The sequence below is a fragment of the Parasteatoda tepidariorum genome, chromosome 6 (genome assembly GCF_982258835.1).
Source record: "Parasteatoda tepidariorum strain Cologne lab strain chromosome 6, Ptep-v5.0, whole genome shotgun sequence".
Taxonomy (NCBI): Eukaryota; Metazoa; Arthropoda; class Arachnida; order Araneae; family Theridiidae; genus Parasteatoda; species Parasteatoda tepidariorum.
The window spans coordinates 50,162,709-50,176,108 of NC_141760.1; the positions used below are offsets into that span (position 1 = coordinate 50,162,709).

The 13,400-nt window shown below is 26.9% G+C and overlaps 1 protein-coding gene across 3 annotated transcripts in view; it reads left to right on the forward strand.

Moving 5' to 3' along the window:
• Window positions 1-13,400, forward strand: part of LOC107447687 (teneurin-m) — a 402,481-nt gene that overhangs the window by 59,338 nt on the left and 329,743 nt on the right. The gene's annotated exons all lie outside the window — the stretch shown is intronic.

Genomic DNA, 13,400 nt, shown 5'->3' on the forward strand with positions numbered 1-13,400 from the left:
CATGCTATTTTAAAATGGTTTCCGGCTCTAGACTTTTTAAATAGTAGCTCATAAAATGTTCAAAAATAATTGTTCAAATAGTTTGACTAGACTACAAAAAAAAAAAAAATTCCGGATTACGGTAAAAGGTACCGACACTCTGAGTGCCGGTACTTTTTATCGTGAAATGCATTCTTATCAGAATATGTTAGGAACAAAATTTCTGATATACCGTAAATTTTACACTAATAATTACCGTAAATTACTAAATCATGTTAATTAAATAAATATTACCTTAAAAAGTACAATATAATATATTTTTGTAAAAATGGATTTTACGGATGATGAACCTAAAGTGCCGGTACTTGATACCAAAATTTAACTCAGAATTTTCTACAGTGCGCCTATTTCAAGAGTAATGTAGGTATTAGAATTTTTTCTTTGTTAAATTACGAAAACATAAATCGCTGTTGCGTTAAGTAAGTTCTTGTACAACGAAATCAAAACCGAGTTCCTTACTGTTAACACATTTACGGAAAATAACGTTTTTTCGTAGATTTGTCTACTAGGATTTTCAGATATTTAACCGTAATTTTATTTTAAAAATAAATAGTCGACATATATGCTATTTAATTCAATGTTAGATGCTTACCTCTAAAAATGGATGTTGAATAAAAGCTTTTTCAGTCACATCTTCGGTCGGGATTCAATTCTTCGTGTGAAAAAAAACTGGGAGCCATATCTAATTATATTTTTACATATCATTCGGACTTCAATCTAATATAATGTGTAAGACGATTTCGCAGCATCAAATAACTCGCGGGATAGAGCGTTTGCCTTCGAATGACGCGAACCGGGTTCGATTCCCAGCAATGGCTGGTCGATACGAATTCCGCATCCGGCTTGCATGGACCACAGTGCTGACGGGAAAAATCATCAGTGGTAGACGGATCATGGCTTGCAGTCCTCTTGCAGTCAGGTTAACCGTGGGAGATTTTGGTGGTCTTCTTCTCCATGTGACGCAAATGGGGGTTAGCTCCATCAAAAAGTCCTCCATGAAGGTGAATTTCTCCCAATACTCGATCAAGGAGTTCCCTTGTCTTCTGGATCGCGTTCAGGCTAAGGAGTTGAACATTAGTAGTCGTAAACCCATAAAATTGGGTCGGCTGTTCAACGACGGTTATAAAATAAAAATAAAATGTTTAAGATCTGGAATATAAAGAGTTTTATATGAAGGAATATAAAGAGTTTTAATTTATAAAGATTTTTGAGTCTCCTATAAATATTGTCCTGTATTTTTACGGGAACTTTGAATTTTTAATTATCTAATATTCGGCATGAGATTTGTGATAAATGATTTGAGACTTATTAAGCAATGCAATGCGAAATCAATTGCATAGTTTTAGTTTTCCTAAAGTTAATTACTTACTCGTTAAAGCAAAGTCTTTATAGCAAGGCAGTTTTGCTGGTTATTTAGTGCAAATTAGAAAATCAATTCAAACTATTTTTTAAACGTACAATAAATATAATTCGAAATCTTAAACTAACAATATTGTTTTAGAAAAAATGTAATTATACGTAAAATATAAAATATTGTTAAGAAAATGTTCAATTAAGAAACGTAACTTTTTACCTTCAATACAGACATAGTTATTCTAAACGAAAGAACTTTTCTAAACTCCCCAACCGTTCTAAAACACGGTCATAAACGCCGACGCAAAAAGAGCTTCGAAAATTTTCTTGTAAATGGGTTTTCATTCAATGTATTTCCCTTTATTTTTCGTTCAGTACACCATCTTTCTCATTCTTTTAAATTGAAAGAAAAAGAGAAGAAAAAGAACGATTTAAATGAAAAGAATATTCCACACATGTTAAGACAAAGAGAAAATTTTTTTAGTAAAAAATGTAAATTTGTAGGCAATTCGGGTTTGATGAAAGTATCTTCGCGTTTCGTTTCCTTGCATGAATTTTTTTTTTATACAAAAAAAAATTATGCCGAGTAGAGAGAGCCGTATAAATAAATAAATAAATAAAAGAGCGGAAGCTTCGAAAAAATTACTTTAGTAGAACATTTAGAAAATAAAAGAGAGCGAACCCATCTATTCTAAACAAAAATGCATGCCCGGGTTTCGTTGGGTTCAAATGAGAAGTTGGAAATTTTGGATCGGCAGTAGCTAATCTAATGAAGGAAAGGGGAGCTTTGCTAGTAACTCTAGTACCAGCTCACACCCCCTACTCCAGTACTACTCCGCATTCTTTTTAAATCACCTTTATCAGATGCAACGCTACGGTAGAAAAGTAATTTCAAAACGTATCGATTTCCTTTAAAATAAGCAGAACTGTGTGTAAGGACGGAGGATAACAAGTAACAACTAAAGGATATATAAACAACGAAAAAAATAAAACATTGCCTAAAACAGATGTTGAGTTATTCTAAATTTTCCCAAATTTCACGCATCTACTATTTTAAAATGTATATTATTGCTATGCAATTTCTAAAATACATGCGGCTACCAACCATTTCTGAACAGCTTCTGAAAGAATCTTTTAATGCTTTCATGACATGTGATGCTCGAATTTAATATTTTTTTTCTGATATAAATATTAATATTTATGAACTAGATTCAGAAATTACTAAATTTGGAAGTATGTTTTATTTTCAATGTTTTCAAAAATAAGGAATTCATAAGATAATGCATATTTAATACGCTAATATGAGATACACTAATATGGAGTTTTCTCTAACTTAATATTTTTCAGCTTTTTTTAGAACTAAGTCTTAAAAAAATAAATGCGACAGCTTTTTTAAAGAATTAACAAATCATTTTTTTTTTAAACTTAAAGTGTACATTGCAAAGAAAAGAATTCTTGTAAAATTACCGTACTGTATAGTAAAGACATTGCTGGTAGAAATAAATAAATAAACATAATTTTTGTTAATAAAACCAAAATATATGGTATTTAAACCATTCATTTGGTACTTTTTCCGTTTATATGATAAAGGCTTACTTAAAATTTTGGACTTTATAGAATTAAAATTTCTGATTAAAAAAAATTATAATATATCATTCTAACTAATAAAACCAAAATATACAGAATTTGTATGAGGTTTCGAGTTGAGGAAGCATTTTCGTCATATATTCTCAAAATTAATGAAATACAGCTCAGTGATTGCTGAATCGTCAAATGTGATAGTTTTATTTTTGAGAGGATAGCCATGCCCTAAAATATCAATAATTTCATACTTTACCGGTTGAGTTAAAGCATTCTATGGAATGATGGATTTCCTACAATGACAGTTTCATAAATTTGGCAAAAGTAATGTCTCCTTAGCATGAACAGTTACATGTATGAATTTGCAATTCTTTCGTATTATTGTTACACGTTTGCATTGTACGCAATGTGCTTTAACTTACACTCGCACTAGCTCTTCTTGTACACTAGTTTTGACTACTTTTAAATAATATAAAACATGACATATCTTTTTTTATAATAAAACAAATCTGATACCTTTTATAGATAAATTAGTTATGGTCTAAATGTTCAAAATGATCTAAACCATTGAAGTAACACAGCAACATGAATGACTTGTTGGAAGAATACCATTTAAACATCGTAAATCTGAACAAATTAGTTAAATAGAATATCTGATTTTTAATAAAATTGAAATCCTCTAAAATGCTACAATACAACTGTTAAGGGGAAAAAACGGTTGGAATCCCAAAAATGTAGTTATGAAATTTAATTAAGGTATCTAATTATTTAAAAGTCACCAAAATATAGTAACATGGCGGATATCTTGATGGAAAAAATGCGATTTAAGCATAAAATAGAATATTTATTTTATATTCCATTTTTGATTTCAATAGGATATACGATTCTTAATGGAATCAAAATTGATATTTGAATCCTTAAACCATAAAAAAAAATCTTATAAAATAAAATATCCATAAAAGTTGGAATGCATTTATTAAATAATCAAAAATTGAGATTTTAAGAATAAGAAAAAGGGAAAAAAATATTTAAATTCATTCTTAAAGCGTAATAGTTTTATTTATTGGTTTGCAATATTGCTCTAGTCACAAAAAATTTACATGAAAGTTTCAAAAATACACTTCGAATCTTAAACTCTTTTTTTTTAAGATCTTCCTGTTCTCGCAATTTTAAATTCTTTATTTCATAAGCATCTAAATTTTGTATTTTTGCTTCATTCATAATTTTCTACAGTTTTTATTTTGAACTAAACAATTTTTGTTTTTGAAGAATATTTAAAAAGGAACTTTTTAAAGAGCTTAAAGAAGAATTTGTCTCGAAGTTTATATTAAGTATTATTATATCTTTTACTAAAATAAATTCTAGTTTGAGTTGCTATTTTAAACAATAAATTCGAAAGCTATTTGCTTTATTTTATTCATTGTAAATTCTGAAATATTTATCTGAATTATTTATTCTCTATTTCTCCAATAACTACTAAGATAATCATTTATTCTTTTTGTTTATCATCACTGTTGTTTATCATCATTGTTTTAATTACATTGGTGACATTTTCTGAGAAAGTACGGTTAAATTTTATACGTAATCTTTAACGTGCTTTTTACTGAATTACAGTGATTCAGTAAATATTACTGCAAAAATTACGGTACACCAGATTTTATTTTCATTCTGTAAATTTTCTCGGTAAAAAGGGTATTAATCTTTAGAAGTACTGCCACCTAGAGTTATGGTATTTTTTACCGTACATTTTGATGATTTTTTCGCAATCTAGATGCTTGCATTGTAAATTAGAACTCACATTGGTAATTTATCAGTCTGCATTAAAATAAATGCATATTTTAGTGACCTTTTGGTACCAATTATTTGGTACTAGCCAAACAATCTATATTTTTACTAAACTTAATTAATTTTGGTTAAATTATATAATTAAAAGCAAATACTGTCTAAAACAAATTTTTCCCATTGAACAAGAAAAATATCTATAAAACATATTTTACAAATCCCCCATAAACCAGGAAAACAAAACAAAACCATTTTATTAAATCACAAACGTGAAATTTATAACTCTAAAAAGAAAGAAAAACTGATTTTCTTGCAAAACAAAATCTAAATTTTCCATAAAATTATGTCTTTATTCAATAAGCAACAAAATCACGTCATTCGAATTGCACTAAATCTTAAATTGGTAATTGGTTTTTAAGCTTCTAGCATAACGGGGAGCGAGTTCACTTGGAAACATCTAGAATCACAGGAAAGCTTTATTTTTCTTATTTTTCTTCACAGAATCCAATAAAAATGATTTATATCGTGCAAGAGGCATTTAAATCAGAGAAACATGAGGATTAAGTTAACGCTTTTAGTCGTTGAATAATGAAACAAAAGAAAATTGTCGAACGAAATGAATTTATCCCGGAGCAAAAATTATTCGAATATTTTAAGCTTCAGAAAAATATTTTGCTCTAGCAGAAAACTGTTTAGGATTCCAAAAACAAGTTACAATAAAACGAAGTATTACACAATTTTCAAAACTTATCATGTCAAACAATACTGCAACATTAAAACAGCAAAACAAACGTAAACCTTTTTTTGTTTGTTCTATTTTAGATTGAATTTTGTTTTCTTTCACAAGAAGAGAGTTCTTTTTGCATCCTTTAATATGTTCTTTGTTTTATCGAACTTATAAAGTTGTGTAAAAATGCTAGTTTTTTTTTCATTCATTACAATACCGTATACTAATCTTTGTTTTATTATGCTTCAAACTCACATTTTAACATTAATTATTAATTTTATCCTTTTAAACAACAAAACTCAGGATGCCGGGACATTTACGTAAAACCAATTTTTAACAGAACATGCTACGTAAAAAATATATTATGCCGTAATTTCTATTGTGATAATTACCTTAAACTAAATAAATAATACTCTAAAAATTTCGGTATATTATTTTAAGGAGAAAACTAATTTTATGTTTAAAGCAAATTTTATGGTAAAATGGATTTTACAGATGATACAACCAAAGTGAATTTTTTACAGTGTGTTACTTTATGCAAAATGAACAACTTTTTTTATGTATCTTATGCTCATACAATTATCCATAAATATCGATGAAAAAGGCACTTTTAATAATTTAATTTATTTATAAGCTTTAAGCTTTGAAAAAATATTTGACTGTAGCAAAAATCCATTTAGAATTCAAAAGCAAGTTTTAATAAAGTGAAATATTGCACAGTTTTCAAAACTTACGTCAATCAATATTACAAGATTAAAATAAAACTAACGCAAATCGTATTCTGTTTCAATAGAAATCGGATTTTGTTTTCTTTGACTAACTTAGTTTTATGTGAATATATTGCTTGTTATCATTCTATTTAAAAGCACTTTTAAAAATTAAAAATATTGTTTCAGTCTTTAGAAAAACAAATATCGATGTTTCTGTTTGTCAACAGAAAATCTTGCATATTAACGTTATTGAGTATTTTGTTCTATTTCAATTTCCAGAGTGTGAGGTAATTTTGTTCTACTTTTATTTCTAGATTGTGAAACGATTTTGTTTTTCTTTAATTTCCAGATTATAAGACGATTTCTTCTACTTTTATTTCCAGTTCAGGATCATTGAAGTCATTTATCAATTTTCTATAAATATCATCTTAAGAAGTAGTCTGTAACTTTAAGTAAAATGAACAGAAAAATTATTATACTTTTTATAAATATTATTACTTTTTTCTGAAGAATAATGGCATGACAAATTAACAAAGTTTCGAACAATTTTATTTGTAATTATTATTATTTACTTTTGTTATTTCAAAAGTAATTAAATAGTACCATTTTTTATTAAAAGAAATACTTTTTTATTTGACTCTTATCCTCGTTATAAGCAATCTAAATTTTACTTACCTATTTGTAAATTATTAATAAATTAACGCCTAAAAATTGCTTTCTTTGCAATAAAAAAATTACAAAAAATCAAATTAGTATATCAAAATAGTAAATTTTCCGATCACGTGGTTATAAAACAAAATATTTCAAGTGCGATTCCTAAAATCTAAATAATTATGAGGAATTGTAATTTTTAATACATAGGGACGAGAAAAAATTAAGTTACAAGGACATTATTTTGAGACTTTAGGGATATTTTGATTAGTTGATGCTCTGGATCTAGAATAATCTCTTACGCTTAACTTTAGCATCATTCCCTCATTTAATGTATTATCAAGGAAATATATAAAAATACTAGTTAAATTTAGTTATGTTAATTTATCTATACAAACTAAGAACTTATAATGATACATTTTTAAATACTATTTTATTTGATACAGATTCAAAGGCAAGATACTAATATATTCACACAAGAAAACAACCTATTATGATGCCCGTCTTAGATACTATTTTATTTGATACAAATTCAAAGGCAAGGTACTAATTTATTCACTCTAGAAAACAACCTATGATGATGCACTTCATAGATACTATTTTATTTCACTTAAAAAATCAAGAGACGGGGAAATGATAAACGATAAATCGTAATATATATATATATATATATATATATATATATATATATATATATATATATATATATATATATATATATATATATATATATATATATATATATATATATTTATTTATTTTTCATGTTATTTTTCATGCTTAAAATGATTTTTTTTCAATATATTTTTACAACTGAATTCTGAAACTCAAATTAGTTAATTGCACAAATCTTGAATTTTAAGAGACTTTTACCAATTCATTATTTTATTTAAATAAAATAAATCTCTTTAGATATATTATAAATTAAATTCATAAAGAAATAATTTAATATGTGCTGCTTTCTAACTTATTAAATTACATAGAAGTTCTAGTTTATTTATTCAGCCTGTTTTATAAATTGAGTTCATACTTTCCTTATGTGTTTAGCATAATAATTAATGAAATATTCTAGATTTATTTTAATTTTGAATAAGATAAATAAATTAAGTATGCCTTTGAAATATCAATTTAATATTATTAAGCTGTATTTTTTAAATTAATAATAAACAACTTTTTTTCTGTTAATCTGTGGAAAATATTCAATTAAATATATTTTGAGTCTCAAATTATTTTACTATTTTTAAATCTTCAGATACATTAAAAGAACATAAACAACTTCGTATATTTGCTTTACGTTTGTAAAAGAAGTAATTTTTAAATTAAAACTCATTGAAATATATTATTTTCAGTAACAATTTAATTTAAATATTTTAACGCAGAATTTCCAAATAGTATGAATTTCAAAAATTATCTCTTTATACAGTTGGGAATGTTTAAATAAGACTTTATTAAATTCTTTCAAAAAGACATCATAAAATATGTTCGAAAAATAAAACGTTAGTTAATTTCAAATTCTAATCCAGATCAATTGAAAATATAAAAAGAATTTGATGAAAATCCAATCAATAAATGGCAAATAGAGGAAAATCACGAGATTGGATAAGAAGTTATTCAAAATACTTTTTTGCGCTACCACAGATATCTAATAATTACAGTGGGTTACTTAAAAATATATTATTTATAGTTACTAATTGCTGAATAACTCATTACTGACCAAGTTTTTGAATTAGAAAATGTATTGTTTCGCTAGAAGTTTTTATTTAAGTTATTAATAACTGATAAAAATAAAATTTCAGAAAAATACCTTCATCTGAATTTTTATGTTCATTGTTTAATTATCATAAAAGCTTATTATTTTGTAGAATTACTTTGTTTATTAACTTTTCTCCCTTAAGACAATGACAAAATACAGAAGAACTTCAGAAAAAAGTCAAAACATCTGTCCGCTATTTAGTATTAAAAACTTTTCAAACGACAAATTAGTTAAAATTAGTACAGCAAAATACTTAATGGCAGGAAAACACTAAAAAACAACTAATAAACAACTATTTCCTTAAATTCATCAATTAAATTTTTTTTAAATTTAAGTTATCTGTAATGTTTTTCTTTCCTCGATAGTGTTTTTTTTATTTATTTATTTGTTTTTTTTTTTCGTCTTGTAACTGCTCCAATGTTTATTTACGCATATACGTTTTGTAAGTTCTTTTGGGAAATTCTGAATGTTCGTAAAGTATGCCTTTCTTTAACCTTTGATCTAGTGGCGATTAAAACTGATTGCAATTTATTTGACTTCCTCGTCTTTAACAACGAAGAATATTTTTTTCACTAAAAGTTTAAATTTTAAGCCCCATTTGAGTAGTTTCTGTTTTTTATGAATCTTAATACGTTTTTAATTAGAACACTTCAAACGTCTAACACGAGTTTAATTAAAAGAATGGTTAAAAAAATGTAGAAATTTCTGAGTCTGATACTAGACGCAGGATATTTATTTAAATGTTACAATTTATTTATATCATTGAGCTCGTTTTTATTTTGCAATTTATATCATTGAGATCAATTCAGAACGTTTGCTATGTAAAAATTTTTGCTACTTAAAAGGCTGGAAACAACTCTAAAGAATAACTGTACCACTACATAACATTAATTAACTAGTGCTAACTAAAAAGCTGGAAACAACTCTTAAAAAATAACTGTACCACTATTTAATAGATTATTTATTCACTAGTGCCAGTTGAAAAGTTAAAAATGAATCTTAAGAATATCTATAACTCTATATAATATTTATTCATTAGTGCTAATTTAATTATTTATTCACTAGGGCTAGTTAGAAAGCTAGAAATAACTCTAAAAAATAACCGTATCATGATATAATATTTTTCCGCTAGTTAGTGCAAGACTTTTAATATTAAGACACGTAAAAAAATTAAATCGTAGTAAATGCACTTCTTTCACATTTCTATCCTGTAATCGCTTAAAAAGTAATTTTCAAAAGGAACATTTCTGATGAGTTTTTCAGAATATAGTTCAAAGAGAAACTAACTGTTACTTTTTTACGATACATGTCAGTTTTTGTGCAAGATAAGCTGTTGAATTATAACTTTGTAAATCCCTTAACTATAATTATTAATTTAAAATATGAACTTCATTACTAATTGTAATTTCTTTGCAAAGAACAGGAAAATTCTAAAAAAATTGGCGTTTGTGTACTTAACATTAGAAAAACAGCTGGGGCCAATTTCGCCCCTTTCGTTTTTTCATTACTCTGTAATTCACAAAATAACTTTCTGAAAGTATTGAGTATTACTGACTTTCGCTAATTTGATATGATTTAAGTGCCTATTTAATTATTCCGGTGTTAGCCTTATAGGAACATATATACATAAGTACCTCATTACTTTGTATGACTGGACTGGCCAAAGTGACCCCTATGGTATTTTAGTAGGTACCCCATAACCCCAAGTAAGTTTGGATATAAATTATTCCAGTTTCATTTAGAAAATAATAGCTTTACTCCATATTTTAATTATAACTTATAAAGAAAAGGAAATTCAATTATTTAAGAAACTGGTGTATAAGTATAATTGAAAAGCCAGTGTTCCTTCAAATAAAATATTTTCCTTAATCAAATTGATTAAAGTACTACCATAGAATTTAATGGTCATGTTTCCAAAATATTTCTTATTAAATCAATTATGGTTATACTTTAAGATATCGACTGTCTAATTGGTCTACACCCAAACAGAACGAGACTGCCCGTTTCAAACTTTCTAGGTAAACAAAATTTTTTAGTCTTTCTAGTGTTACGTGAGTTATTTAATAATTTCAATTATAAATATCCTATTCATGAAGTGGAATTACAGGATGGCCTTTCATAATTCATAATTCTATATCACAATTCTTTTAAGAAAAATTTACCTAATTTTACTCACTAAAACAATTGTAAAAATGGATGATCAAATTTTACGAAACTTTCCTCGTTTTTGACGAAACCATTTACTAGTACATGCTTCACGCAAACATTTCGTCAAAGTGACGAAGTAACCCTCGTCACTTCCGCGACGAAACGAATTTCGTCAAAAGAAAAAAAGACATTGCGTCAATTTTTCGATCGTCTAGTCTTTGTTTTAGTTTCGTCATTCTAGTTAACATGTACCCTCATGGTGATGAGATTGCAAGTTGAGGAAACGTTCTCGTCACATTTTTGTAATTTTGCTTTTTTTTTACAAATCACGTGCTTTCGTGACGAAATGATTTTCAAAATTATCGAAATACAGCTCAATCCTTGCCGAATCGTAAAAAAGTAAGCGTTTTATTTCTGAGAGTGAAGACTTGATCTAATGGAGTTCTATATTACGAAATTTTGTTAGTAATGATTCAAATAAATTCGATAACGTCAGAAGTTCCTTTATATTAATTAAGAATTAGAAAAATAATAAATACTGAATTGTACTTAATTAATCCAACGAACAATTCTTTTAAAAAAATTAAAAAAGAGGGCTTTAATTAAATTAAAGTCTAATATCATAAAATCAAAAAGTTTGGATATTTTTATGAAAATAAGTATGTTGATAATATACACATGCTCGAAACAAAACATTTAGTAAGACATACTTCCCCAACAACAATTTACCAATACCGGAAAAAGTTCGTATAAGAGAGAAAGAAGAACTTCCAGAGAATAATTCCTGCCTGCATAAACCTCAACGCCCAGGAGCTATGCAGGAATATAAAAATGGCGAGGACAAAATAAGAGGAACGGTGAAAAAATTCCCTTTAGTCAATAACTTTGATCTCCTTTTTTCGAAACCATCTGGTCAAGTTCCCTTGACTACAAGAAGCTCCTGGCCTTTTCGAAACTTTTTTTCACCTTTTCAGTTAGGTTCGAGGGTCACTGCGACCTCAAAAATAAAAAAAAATAAGAAATGAATGAATAAAAAAAAAAAACGAAATCCGTTCCTATGCTTTAGCCGGAGAAGATATCAAGTATTGGAATTTCCGATTTCGGTAAAGGCATCATACTTTTCTTGCTATGTATTTCTGCTATATATCTCAGATTTCTATGTGTGTTTTTATTCTGCAGAGAAAGTATGGACTTATCAGATTTGTTTTCGATAGATGTGAAAGTTATTTTTTTATTTGCTTTGAAGTTGATGTGCTTAGCAATTAAATAGCCATTAGAAGCTTCCTTGGTAATAAATTTGTCAGACTCCTTTGGTGTTTCTAAGAAACTACCTAGTTCCATTAGGATTTCTCTGTTTAAAAATAAAGTGCCTGGCCAAAATATTCGACGCACAATAAGGTTCTATGTAAAATCTTAATTATCAGTTAATACTATACAGATGTATTGTTTTTACGCGGATGAAACCGGTTTGCACTTGCTTACGTTCGTGTATCAATTGGTTTACATTATAATCCAATACGTTAAAAATAAATACAAATATGAAGTATAAAAGAAATCTTCTGAATAAAAATCCATTACATGTATGTAAATATAAAAGAATTGCATATAAACTCTAGCAAAACATGTAATTATTAAAACACTACAGTGCGTCTAATAATTTGGTCTAACTATTATAATCTACTAATATAATACTTGATGTAACAAATATTCTATAGATATAAAATATATCTTCTTATTTATCCAATCGTAGAATTTATGTCATATATGGTCGAATTTAGCCAATTTATACACGAACGTAAACAAGTGCAAACCGGTTTCGGTCGCGAAAAAACGATGAAAATGTATAGTATCACCTGGTAATTAAGATTTTACATAGAATCTTATAGTGCGTCTAATAATTTGGCCAGGTACAGTATAGGTACAAAAGTGTACTTAACAAGTTCTTACTTTGATAAATAAAATTGTGTCAAATAGTTTATTTTGAAAATGAAAATAATTGATTTTCTGCACTCTTCTGGTTTTATTTTTTATAAGGACAGTTCTAAGTATTAAAAATGACGAATAATAATAATTCTTACCATTTCCTCAGTTAGATGATGCATTAGCACAAAACTAAGGATCAACACGGAAAGTTGAAAGTACGTGATTAAAAATATTCTGCTAAAATTACTGTAACGTACAGTAAAGAAATTTCAAGTAAAAAACCATAATTCCTGTCAATAAAACTAAAATACACAGAATGTAAACTATTCATTCGGTGATTTTTTCGTTCATATGGTTACGGCTTACTAAAAATTCCAGTTTTTAAAATTAAAGTTCGTATTTATTTATTACAGTTCTTACCTTATTTAACGCTAAATTGCTAGAAATATCGTCTCATATTAAATCAATCTATTTCGGCGAATTTGCGACTGATTTTTTTATTTACTATTTTACAGCTTTTAATTGGTGTTCCGTAGTCATTTTGCTGTGTTATCAAATTGTGATTTAATAGTTGGCGATATTTGTTGACTAACTGTAAACCTTCTGTTCAATTGGCACATTTTAGTGTGTAATATTTTTAAAGTGTATAGCAACTCAAAATTATGAATTAGTACTGCTTTATTAGTTCTTAGTTGGATTTTATATCCAAAACAAAAATACTTTATAAAATACT